Source organism: Petromyzon marinus, unplaced genomic scaffold (assembly GCF_048934315.1).
Source record: "Petromyzon marinus isolate PM22_M1 ecotype Great Lakes invasive population unplaced genomic scaffold, UKy_Petmar_22M1.pri1.0 PM_G_Scaffold_67, whole genome shotgun sequence".
NCBI lineage: Eukaryota > Metazoa > Chordata > Hyperoartia > Petromyzontiformes > Petromyzontidae > Petromyzon > Petromyzon marinus.
In genome coordinates, this window is record NW_027423021.1 from 1,028,202 (window position 1) to 1,042,151 (window position 13,950).

At 44.1% G+C, this 13,950-nt stretch overlaps 1 long non-coding RNA gene across 1 annotated transcript; it reads left to right on the plus strand.

Annotated features, from left to right (window-relative positions):
• The first annotated feature begins 6,173 nt into the window (after window positions 1-6,173).
• LOC142920123 (uncharacterized) lies at window positions 6,174-8,647 on the plus strand. Its single transcript, XR_012938680.1, has 3 exons — window positions 6,174-6,229; window positions 6,510-6,575; window positions 7,691-8,647. It is a non-coding gene; the product is annotated as an uncharacterized LOC142920123 (long non-coding RNA).
• The last annotated feature ends 5,303 nt before the right edge of the window (window positions 8,648-13,950 follow it).

Genomic DNA, 13,950 nt, shown 5'->3' on the forward strand with positions numbered 1-13,950 from the left:
GAGCCGCACGGCTCACAGGGCTCTGCACATGAAACTTAAATTAAACTGAAGACGACGTCTCGCCAGCATGCATCTATCCTCCACGCGTGGCCTCTGTCACGCGACTTCCACGATTTCGCCTGAGAGTCTCCCGCCGCGTGCCCCCATAGGTCTTCTCCATCGGTCGCTCGACCCGCGTAGACCATTCATCCGCATGGTCCACGTGGTCAAAGAAGAAGTTGGTACCAGCCGAGGCAGCACAACGCCAGTAACACAGACTCACGTTAATGGTCGATAAGAGTGAAGTACAGTACGTCATAACCCACTCATTTCAAATGTTTGCCACATTATTCGTTGCTATTGGTCACATAAAGAACTTGGAATTGCTAATGCTGTGCCACCTCAGGTTCTAAGGCAAAGTGAAATGTCTGCTCTGGGCCGGTCAAGGACACCATTTCTGGGATGAAACTATCACATTCACGACACGTGATAAAGCATTTAAGCAGTATGCCTGCTGTAATCATAGCAGGTACCACCACAGTATGCCCTGATGTAATTATAGCAGGTACCACTAGTCGGTATGCCTGCTGTAATCATAGCAGGTACCACCACAGCCAGTATGCACTGCTGTTATAGCATAAAAAATATAACGATACTATCATAGAATGTTAACTAAACGAGCATAAATTTGTAACTAATTTAGGATAAACATTAAACTTAATGAGTATGGATAAATAAACTACATTAGCATACAGATTAAAACTAATTAGCATACCAAAATTAGCATAGGACAACCGTTGACCAATCGCTGCGCACCATCGCCGGAGACGCTCCCAGGTTTGCCTCTCGACCAATCGGATCGCTGGCCTTCCCCCCCCTCCCCACTTTGGCACGCGGCGACCAATCAGATCGCGGGAGGACGCTACCATTTATAATGCCCTGCAAGCTGAACCCCGCGCGCCCATGTGCGTGTGAGTGTTTAGTTTTGTTTTAATTATTTTAATCATTAAAGTTCGCGAGTGTCAAGGTAAGCTACGTTGATTTTCTTTTTTAAAACATTTTCTCAAGAGAACCGTTGTTGCTGCTGCTGCGACTGTTGTTGTGAAAGGCCCGGTACACCCTGAGCCCTTGCCTAGACTAGGACAGCCTTGATGTCACGTGGGTCCACACTCTTTGCTTTCGGTAAAGTCACGGAGGTAGAAAATAAAATGTATTTATTATTTAATTTAATTACATTTTATTTTATATCTACGTTAAATTTCATTTAAAATTTTAATTAATTTAATTAAAATGTATTTTATACCTACGTAATTTTTTTTTATAAATGAATGAGTTTTATAATTTAATTTAAATTTATTTTATACCTACGTTAAATTTTATTTAAATTGTAATCAATTAAATTGTATTTATTTTATTTCATACCTACGTTAAATTAAATTGAAATTTTTGATAAATTATCATATTTTTTTTACATTTATTTTATTTAATACCTACGTTTAATTTAATTTTTAAAATATATTACATTACTTTATTTAAATTAATTTTATTTTATACCTACGTTAAATTACATTTTTAATAAATTAAATTTATTTTATTTAAAAAATTTAAATTAATTAAATTTATTTTATTTAAATTGCATTCATTTTATACCTACGTTAAATTAAATGAAATGCTTTAATAAATAAAATTAATTTTATTTAAATTAAATTTATTTTATTTCATACCTACACATGTACAGTCATTTTAACTGCTCTGACTGCTACAAGCTAAGTGTGGCCTGGAATCGTATTATTAAGTAATACATTTTACAATTACAATTCCTTATAGAGGAACCCCATACTAATGAACTGACTACGTATATATATAATTAAAAGACCGCACGCAGATATCGCAAAAAGGACCCCGTTGTCAATGATATAATTCGATGTACGTACAGCAGTTGCATGCAGTTAATGATGTACGTACAGCCGTTGCTGTACGTACATCATTAAAATTACACCGATTGTAATACGTCACCAAAGACGACACAATTTTAATTTGACCCCCGGGTCTGATCGCGTTAACTGTGCAGGTGGCGGGTCTAGAGGTTACTTGCACGTGTGTGCAGCTTGTTGAATATTGACGTGCGATGACTTGTGGAGAGGAAGAATGATGATGATGGCGATGCAAGTCTTGAAGTCTGACGCTGTTCTCTGAGTCGTGTAGCCTACCGCGTGCCACTTTGGGGATTGCGTAATGTCATTTTAGTTTCCTCTGTGGAACTTTTTATTTTGTTGATTCTAGCGATGTAACTGACGTAGGGCGGGCTTGGGAGCGGCGTTGACGATGTATTTTGGCGTTACACCAACCAGCACCTTTGCATTCAGAAGTTGGAGGTGCTTTGATTGTTACAGCGAGAGGTGGAATCGTCACCGCCATCGTCATGGGTTTAAGTGGGCACGGAGCCCGTCAAGGGAATGGGTAGGTAGAGGAATGGGGTTGGAGAGTATACACAACTTGCATTTCTAGTCATTTCAACAATTTATGGGCATGCGCATCATTAACAGTATCCTGATTGATGAGCAAAACAAAATCGCAATTTAATCGTGAATCTATTGTCATAAATGAGTCCGAAATATCAATAGTCATGCTCAAAACCGCATTCCTATTATAAAAATGATTGTACCCCCCATTCATGATGACAATTCCAATGTGGTCATTATGATGCTCAGAATTACACTTATATTCTCAGAATCATGAACATTTATTAAAATAGTGTGCTCAAAATGCTCATTTAACAATTTCAACATGTACACAATCAATTCCAAGATTCTAATCAAAGTAAGTCCTATGTATCGTGGTGTTTTCATGCTTAACCATTATTGCGCGCCCCCCAAAAAAATATATACAAAAGTCTATTTTTATAATGTTTGCACGGTGTACAGTCTGGAAATTACCCACATGGCAAAGTTCCAGTTTGGTGCGTGTCGGGAAGTACGCTAAACATTTTGAACAGACGCACATATTCACAACTTTGCCTTTGGTATATATGGAGATTAGTAATAACTTGTTAATTTAACTACTTTCATGTTGACTGATTGGAACTACGAATAGCACTGTCTCACCACGGGGCTTATCGCGTGGTATCTGGGCACTTTATTTGAAACGTAAACCCCACAGTGTGTGAGTACAATTCCTCGCAAGTTGCGTCCACAGACAGACAGACAATGACGTTTCTAGGTAAGAGTAAGAAATGAATCTACGTGTCGAGGAGAGACGAGAGAGCCAAGAGGTCACCTCGGGAGATGGGGCGGCGCGTCAACCTTAGTCACGTGACTGAAGGAGTGTGGGCGTGCCGTGCGTACGTGTGTCGTGTGTGTACCGTGTGTGTGTACTGTGTGTGTGTACTGTGCGTGTGTGTGTGTACTGTGTGTGAGTACTGTGAGTGTGTGTACTGTGTGTGTGTCGTGTGTGTGTACTGTGCGTGTGTGTGTACTGTGCGTGTGTGTGTACTGTGCGTGTGTCGTGTGTGTGTGTACCGTGTGTGTGTACTGTGCGTGTGTGTGTGCTGTGCGTGTGTACTGTGCGTGTGTGTGTGTGTACCGTGCGTGTGTGTGTGTACCGTGCGTGTGTGTGTGTACTGTGTGTGTGTACTGTGCGTGCGTGTGTACTGTGTGTGTGTACTGTGCGTGTGTGTGTATTGTGTGTGTGTGTACCGTGTGTGTGTACACTGTGTGTGTGTGTACCGTGTGTGTGTAACGTGTGTGTGTACTGTGCGTGTGTGTGTGTAACGTGTGTGTGTGTACTGTGTGTGTGTGTAACGTGTGTGGCGGTAGTCTAGCGGTTAGTGCGCTGCTCTACAAACATGACGACCCGAGTTTGATTCCCGCTCACTGCCAACACCCAGTGACGATTCTTTAGGATATGTTTTTCAAACGAACGGTTGTTTGGGTTGCGTTGTGTTCATTAAAGTTACTTGCAATTCAAATACAGGTGTGTTGTTTGTGGTTGTGATGCCAGATGATAACATTGTGAGGAGCAATGCCTGAATCCTTACCCTTGGGGTTCCTCTAGAAATGGCAAAAAGCCACTGAGTGTGGCCATGTGGAGGAGAGGATGCTACTCTGTACAGAGCTGGACCGGTACCGCCTGGATCTCTGTGGCATTCAGGAGATCCAGTGGACCGGATCTGACTCCAATCATCATGAGGGGTGTAGAGTCCTCCACTCAGGGGGCAGGAGACTGCCAAACAACAAGGAGTGGCTCTTATTCTGAAAAAAAGAATGAAGGCGGCGTGGGAAGGTGGCGGCGAGGTGTGGGAAGCTGTAAGCCCCAGGCTACTTTGGGCTCGCCTCCCCATCAACAGGAGGCAGAGAATAGTGGTGGTGGTGGTGGCTGCTTACGCCCCCACCGAAGACGAACATCAGTGGAGGGATGCAGGCAAGCCCGTGGATTCAGATTCCTTCTATAACCTCCTGTCACAGGTGTTAGCTAAAAGTGGCCCCTCGGGATAGAGTCATCATGTTGGGTGACTTCAATGCCCGAGTTGGTGATGATGCTGGCACCTGGTCTGGAGCGATTGGAAGGCATGGGCCAGATCAACTCAATAACAACGGTAGGAGGCTGTTAGACTTCTGTGGAGCCTGTGGGCTTGTCATTGCCAACACGCTGTTCTGGCATCTGTGCATCCAGACAACATCGTGGATTCACGCCGGGTCCAAGCAAGAACATCCGCTGGACTATATAGCAGTGGACCAGCGAATGCAGGCCCATGTCCTTGACACCAGAACCTACAGTGCTGTTGACCTCACTGACCATTAGCTTTTCATATGTAAGATCTGTGGGCTGGGTAAATCTGTGAGCAGGAGCGAGAGATAATTAAGCTCCCAAGCATTCACTACGTTATAAACAACATTTTCACTCATAAGTCGCTTGCCTAATTGCCTCAGCAACTCGGTGTTTCGTATCGAATCTCATCTCAAACAATCGAAGGGCGCCCCCTAGTGGCAGCTGCCCCTGTGTGGCACAAAGTGGCCCTCCACAGGCCTGCACGTGGCATGAGTCTGTCGGTAGGGGGCGATCATTGACGCGTCATCTCCCTTGTGGAGTTTCTGGATAATGTCTGGAATTACCACAATTTTGACCGTGACACCAACATGCAATGACCTGTGCGTTGTGAGTGACACAATACTCTGTTTGACATCCGCCGTGAAGCAGAACAGCGCATAATGTGGTGAATGTTACTGGGGTAGCCAGGTGTGCCTGTCGGATTTGAACTTTGAACCTCTGCAACAAATAGAGAATGCGCTACCATATTCCTGGTTCTTTCGGTAATGTCACGTAGATAGAAAACAAAATAAAATGTTTAAAAATAAAATAAAAAAACAAGTAAAAATAATACATTTTGAAAAATAAATTGATGATAAGATGCCATGGGTCGACTGACTCAGATGACTGCTCAATGCACCGCCTTTGCCCTCCACTACACACACACAGTGTGTACGTACACACTGTGTATGTATGTACGTACACACACAATGTACGTACATACACACACAGTGTGTACAAACACACACAGTGTGTACGTACACACTGTGTGTGTGTGTACATACACGCACACACAGTGTGTACGTACATACACAGTGTGTACACACACATACACTGTGTATGTACATACACACAGTGTGTACGTGTACACACACAGTGTGTACACACACACACACTGTACACACAATAATGTCCACGTTGTTGTTGCTCAGTTCACACACCCAAGGGAGGGGGCAATGGAAAATGAAGCTAAATCAACTTAAACTCCATCTCCGCTCTGTGACGTCACCACTCAGCATGACCTCATCGGCATGAAGTGCCAGCGGGAGGTGTACCTCGCTAGTGACATCATGTCACCAAGGTATTCACACTCTCCCAACCCCGTCCACGGTGCTCTTGAGCGTGACGTCACCTCCGCTTGGGTCACTGCCGATATCAATCCAGTGGCAATCCTTATTTGGGCAAAGCTACGCCCAGTGACTGGCGGTTCATTAACATAATGTATTTGTTGAAGCCGTTGAGAGTTTATTGCGACGAGTTCAGCAGCCACGCCCCATCCCTCGACATATGGGCCGGACTCATTAACATAATTTATTCAGTTACAGAGCTGCTCATTTGAGGGGCGTGTCTCTTACTCTGGAAGTGACGTCATGTTACCTGCTTACCCGCGTGACGTCGCGAGGTAACAGGAGGCTGCCGATCCGCGCTTGCACTGAAATCCGAGGTGAGAAATTCTCATGGTGGTAGTGGTTGTTGTTGTTTACCAAGGTAGAGCATCTCTCTCTCGTAGGGATGTCAGTTGAGTAGCAGCGAGCATGGGAATCGATGTCCAGGTTGGAACTTTACAACGCGGGGCCTAGCCACGCGGGGCCTTGCCTCCTGCCCTCGCCTGATTGCATTCACTTTAATTATCTCTCTTAAGTTTAATTTGTCTTCACCCGGCTCGCCACTTTGTAACTTTGTTTTATTGTAAATATTCACGCAGTTTTTATTTTTTTCACCAGGCCAAGCCCACTTGAGCTGCTATACTGCTGTTGTTATCAGAAGCGACCTGCCCACAACAACACAAGGTGAGGCTTTGTCAACGTGTGTGAATGTTTTGACTTAAAACTTTGGTGACTGCAGGAATTAATATTCTTGGTTCTTTCGGTAAAGTCACGTACATAGAATATAAAATAACAGATAATAAATTTAATGAAAACTAAAAAAAAATTAAATGAAGCAAAAAACCCACGACGTTTCGATCGCAACACAAGTGGTCTTTATCTTATTAAATTTAATCTGCTATTTTTATTTTCTATCTACCTGACTTTACTGAAAGAACCAACAATACGTGCGTCCATGTCTATCGGTCAAAGACGCTAAGCGCGTGCCGCTGTTGACTCTGAATGTGTGGAGGGGAACACCTTCACCACGGGGAGAGAGAGACAGAGACACGGATAGCCTCGGCTATGTTGATTGATCCTCGATTCATTACTTGGTGGAGTGAGGAAGAATTAATGCTGAGCAGATGAAGGTGGCCAGGCATGGTGCTGGTCACACCGCCACCTGTTTACTCATGGCAGTGTGTGACAGTGTCAAGTTTGTTTGCAGTAAAGTCTATTAACTCTGTTGAACACGGAAGTTATATCAAGACAATAGTTTATTTTTGTTTTCCTCTGGAACGCTTTGTAAGAATGGAAACAGGAGGTGAACACAGCACACACATGCAGCTGAATTCGGAACTGTTCATCCCAGCATTCAAGGACATCTGAGCCTGGATTCACACCTCTAAGTTGCGATTGAACATTAATTCATGCATTTCTGCAAAACACAAATAGTATTGGTGTCAACACCCTTTGCTATGTCAGCTGAATTTAGCTTTCATAAATATTCCTTTTGTAGTCAGACAGCCAAATTTGTGTGCTTAGAGTTTTGGGTTAACATTCATCTTGGAAGATATGAAGGCTTCCAGGCATATTAATGACATTTTCCCTCTCATTGTGTGCCCTAACAGCTCGTTGAGAGAAACCCTTCAGGTGCACTCTCTACGTGAAGGCGTTAGCACGTTCATCAAATCTGATGAATTTGAGAAAATTTTCATTACATCATGAATATATTAATAAGTATAGACGTGTAAGTCACGTGTGCATTCCTCTGTGCCTGACGTGTAGATGGTGTGGATATTCTTTTTTTATGTCTGCAGCTGACGCTTCCTCTGCAGAATTGTTCTGATGGAGCAAAGGCACTCAGCGCAGCTCGGTACGACAAGTCAACAATGCGACCAGCGTGCATACAGCACGGACCTGACTGGAAATCTGACACGGCACCAGAGGAGTCACACAGGAGAGAAACCCTGCAAGTGCACTGTGTGTGGGAAGGCGTTTGCATGTTCATCTGTTGTTAAAAAACACCAGAGAACACACACGGGAGAGAAACCCTTCAAGTGCAGTGTGTGTGGGAAGGCGTTTGCAGATTCATCAAATCTTCAAGTACACCAAAGAACACACACGGGAGAGAAACCCTTCAAATGTACTGTGTGTAACAAGGCATTTGCATGGCCATCAGTTTTTCAGATCCACCAGAAAACACACACGGGAGAGAAACCCTTCAGGTGCAGTGTGTGTGGCAAGGCGTTTGCACAGTCATGTAATCTTGTAAAACACCAAAGAACACACACGGGAGAGAAACCCTTCAAGTGCAGTGTTTGTGGGAAGGCATTTGCACAGTCATTTGATCTTGTAAAACACCAGAGAACACACACAGGAGAGAAACCCTTCAAGTGTGCTCTGTGCGGGAAGCCGTTTGCAGATTCATCAACTCTTCGAAGACACCAGAGAACAAAAAGGCATCACAAGGAGCGGAGTCGGAGTCTGAAATCAGCTTGTGAAAGTCAAAGTGCCGCAATGAGCCCATCCCTCATGAAACAAGAACCAGACGAAAATCCCAGCTTGGACACTTTTAAAGGTATCAAGGTCAAATATGAAGAGGTGAAGGTGAAATGTGAAGAAGTGATAAGCGAAGAAGTGAAGGTAAAATGTGAAGATGAAGATTCATCTCCAGAATGGGACCTTTACATTGATGAAGGCAACGTGAAGCAGGAGGAGAATTCTGACTGAGGCAGAGTGAGGCAACTCCCAGCAGTTTGTGGAAGTGGAGGTGTGGGTGGACTTGCTCCTAGACAATACAAAGTCAAGTGGAGACCCGGTAGATGTGTAAGCCAGAGACGATGTCGCTACAATAGATGCACCTTTGTCACAGGCCTTTAATGACAGTAATGTGAAGTTGAGCACTTTGTGGGCCCGTGGGTTGGGTAGATCTTTAACCAGGAGCAAGAGCCAATAAGCTCCAAAGCATTCACTATGTTATAACAATTGCTTTTACATGGTGCTTGCTTAATTGCCTCAGCAACTCAGAGTTTTGTGTCGTACCTCTTCTGAAACACTCGAAGAGCATCCCCAAGTAGCAGCTGCCCCTGTGTGGCACAAGGTGGTGGCCCTGCACCGGCCTGCATGTGGACTAGAGCCTGTCAGTAGGGGGCGATGATTGATGTGTCATCTCAGTTGTGTAGTTTGTAGGTAATGTTTAGAATTTGCTACAATTTCACTCAGACGCCAGCATGCAATGGCCTACTCGTTTTGAATGACACAATAGTATGTTTAACATACACTTTGAAGCAGACTGTGCAACTATTTTTAAAAGCTTCTTGTTAATACGATGTAACGTGATGCAGTATATTTCACTGCAGTAATGGTTAATATGCCTGTCAATAAATTTAGAATGTATACTTGTCTGGTTTTGTGCATACTTGTAACATTTGATCTGTAAGGGTCAAACATTGAATAAGTGATGTTAGGACAAAGTGTGTGTGTGTGTGTGTTTGAAAGTAACCTGTACAGAAAACTCAGGTGAGACCCGTTGTTCTTGTGATACAGGTCAAAGGGTGTTTTTGTGTTCCACGAAGCATCTGCCTCTGGAGCAACTCATTGTCTTTGAAATAGGTAGCACACTCGGATCATTAATGAGTTACAAGGCATACCACTTGAAAGTTACACGTATAGGAGGAGGTACATTCTCTACAACACGAATTGTAGTTTTGTCTTACGTGTTGACGTAGATTTTGTCTAACTAGGGCTAGAAATGCACCTTGCTGATTGACGTCTGGATGTTCGTTACCTATCGGTTGAAGCAAACCCCACTGCTGTTGTTGAGACGCTGTGCACCAATAAGGGTTCAACACATTGACGGCCTTCAGGCCAGGAAAGTCACAACATTTGCACACGAAGGACGCATTCACGCAAGTACCCCATGCTCCGTTTTGAAGTTGTAAAATGAAACATCTTTGAATTGTGTTGTGTTTTGAATTGGATGATTTTATTTCTTCATTAAAAGCTTTTATCAATTTACATCTGGAAGACTTCATTGAAAAGGAGATTTCGTGTGAATTTTCTCTCGTCATTAAGTAGATGGCCTTGCCGGTGGTTCGGTTCAATGCGGACACAAACAGTGTACACACACACAGTGTACACACACATAGTGTACACACACACACACAGTGTACACATAGTGTACACACACACACAGTGTACACACACAGTTTACACACACAGTGTATACGCAGCGTACACACAGTGAACACATACAGTGTACACACACACAGTGTATGTACACAGTGTAAACACACGTAGTGTACACACACTGTATACACAGTGTACACACAGTGTACACACACACAGTGCACACACAGTGTACACACACACAGTGTACACACACTGTACACACTGTACACACATACAGTGTACACACAGTGTACACACAGGGTACACAGTGTACACACACACAGTGTACACACACACAGTGACACAGTGTACACACACAGTGTATATACATAGTGTACACACACAGTGTGTGCACACGCAGTATATATACACACGCAGTATATACACACTGACACAGTGACGCACACATAGTGACACACAGTGACACAGTGACACACACAGTGACACACACAGCGACACACAGTGACACACAGTGTATACACACAGTGTACACACACAGTGTATACAAACGGTGTACACACACACTGTATACAAACAGTGTACACACAATTCTAGATTTAAAGCTTTCGTGACTGCTAGGATCCATACTCTTTGGTTCTATTCTATTAACAGACAACGGGACAAGAAGTCGCAACTCATCGAGACGCTGACCTTCCTCAAAAGATGCCACGATCACAAGCTTAAGGGTTGTGATCTAAGCGTGGCTTCTCTCACTCCAGCGCTGTCCTCCAGGCAGTCTCGTCCCTTCACCTGATGAAGGCCGCTTGTGTTGTGGCCGAAACGTCGTGATTTTTATTTTATTTTCACCTACGTGACTTTACCCAATAGAACCAAAGAGTATAGTGTACACACACACAGTGTACACACACACACAATGTACACACACACGCAGTGTACACACAATGTACACACACAGTACACACACACACAATGTACACACACAGTGTACACACACACAGTGTACACACACACAGTGTACACACACAGTGTATACACATAGTGTACACACACACAGTGTACACACACACAGTGACACAGTGACACACACAGTGTACACACACAGTGTACACACACACAGTGTACACACACAGTGTACACACACACAGTGTACACACACAGTGTACACACACACAGTGTACACACAGTGTATACACAGTGTACACACACAGTGTACAGTGTGCACACAATGTACACACACTGTACACACACAGTGTACACACACAGTGTACACACACATTGTACATATAGTATATACACAGTGTACACACACAGGGTACACATACAGTGTATATATACACACTGTACACACACACAGTGACACACAGTGTACACACACACAGTGACACACACACAGTGACACACAGTGTACATACACACAGTGTACACACACACAGTGTACACACACAGTATATACACACAGTGTACACACACATAGTGTACACACACACACAGTGTACACATAGTGTACACACACACACACAGTGTACACACACAGTGTACACACACAGTTTACACACACAGTGTATACACAGTGTACACACAGTGAACACATACAGTGTACACACACACAGTGTATGTACACAGTGTAAACACACGTAGTGTACACACACTGTATACACAGTGTACACACAGTGTACACACACACAGTGCACACACAGTGTACACACACAGGGTACACACACAGTGTACACACACACTGTATACACAGTGTACACACACACAGTGTACACACACACAGTGTACACAGTGTACACACACACAGTGTACACACACTGTACACACTGTACACACATACAGTGTGCACACAGTGTACACACAGGGTACACACACACAGTGTACACACACACAGTGACACAGTGTACACACACAGTGTATATACATAGTGTACACACACAGTGTGTGCACACGCAGTATATATACACACGCAGTATATACACACTGACACAGTGACGCACACATAGTGACACACACAGTGACACAGTGACACACACAGTGACACACACAGCGACACACAGTGACACACAGTGTATACACACAGTGTACACACACAGTGTATACAAACGGTGTACACACACACTGTATACAAACAGTGTACACACAATTCTAGATTTAAAGCTTTCGTGACTGCTAGGATCCATACTCTTTGGTTCTATTCTATTAACAGACAACGGGACAAGAAGTCGCAACTCATTGAGACGCTGACCTTCCTCAAAAGATGCCGCGATCACAAGCTTAAGGGTCGTGATCTAAGCGTGGCTTCTCTCACTCCAGCGCTGTCCTCCAGGCAGTCTAGTCCCTTCACCTGATGAAGGCCGCTTGTGTTGTGGCCGAAACGTCGTGATTTTTATTTTATTTTCACCTACGTGACTTTACCCAATAGAACCAAAGAGTATAGTGTACACACACACAGTGTATACACACAGTGTACACACACAGTACACACACACACAATGTACACACACAGTGTACACACACACAGTGTACACACACACAGTGTACACACACAGTGTATACACATAGTGTACACACACACACAGTGTACACACACACAGTGACACAGTGTACACACACAGTGTACACACACAGTGTACACACACACAGTGTACACACACAGTGTACACACACACAGTGTACACACAGTGTATACACAGTGTACACACACACAGTGTACATACAGTGTGCACACAATGTACACACACTGTACACACACAGTGTACACACACAGTGTACACACACATTGTACATACAGTATATACACAGTGTACACACACAGGGTACACACACAGTGTATATATACACACTGTACACACACACAGTGACACACAGTGTACACACACACAGTGACACACACAGTGTATACACAATAATGTCCACGTTGTTGTTGCTGAGCTCACACACCCAAGGGAGGGAGCAATGGAAAATGAATCTAAATCAACTTAAACTCCAACTGTGTGACGTCACCACTCTGCATTACCTCATCGGCGTGAAACGCCAGGGGGAGGTGTACCTCGCTAGGACGTCATGTCACCAAGGTATTCACCCCTCCCCCGTCCACCGCGCTCTTGAGCGTGACGTCACCTCCGCCCGTGTCACTGCCGATATCGTTCCAGTGGCAATCCTTATTTGGGCAAAGCTACGCCCAGTGACTGGTGGCTCATTAACATAATATGTCCGTTAAAGCCGTTGCGAGTTTATTGCGACGGGTTCAGCGCCCACGCCCCCATCCCTCGACATATGGGCCGGCCTCATTAACATAATTTATTCAGTTAAAGAGTCGCTCGTGGGAGGAAAGTGACGTCATACTACTTCCTGCTGTCGCGAGGCAACAGGAAGCTGCTGTGTGCGCGCTTGCACTGAAATCCGAGGTGAGAAATTCTCATCGTTGTGGTGGTGGTGGTTGTTGTGGTGGTTGTTGTTTACCAAGGTAGAGCCTCTCGCTCTCTCTCGTAGGGATGTCAGTAGAGTAGCAGCGAGCATGGGAATCGATGTCCAGGTTGGAACTTTACAACGCGGGGCCTAGCTACGCGGGGCCTTGCCTCCTGCCCTCGCCTGATTGCATTCACTTTAATTATCTCGCTTAAGTTTAATTTGTCTTCACCCGGCTCGCCACTTTGTAACTTTGTTTTATTGTAAATATTCACGCAGTTTTTATTTTTTTCACCAGGCCAAGCCCGCTTGAGCTGCTATACCGCTCTTGTTATCAGAAGCGACCTGCCCACAACAACACAAGGTGAGGCTTTGTCAACGTGTGTGAATGTTTTGACTTAAAACTTTGGTGACTGCAGGAATTCATATTCTTGGTTCTTTCGGTAAAGTCACGTAGATAGGAAATAAAATTAAAATAATAAAATTAAATGAAAAATAAAAAAATGAAAATAAAGCAAAAAACCCACGAGGTTTCTATCGC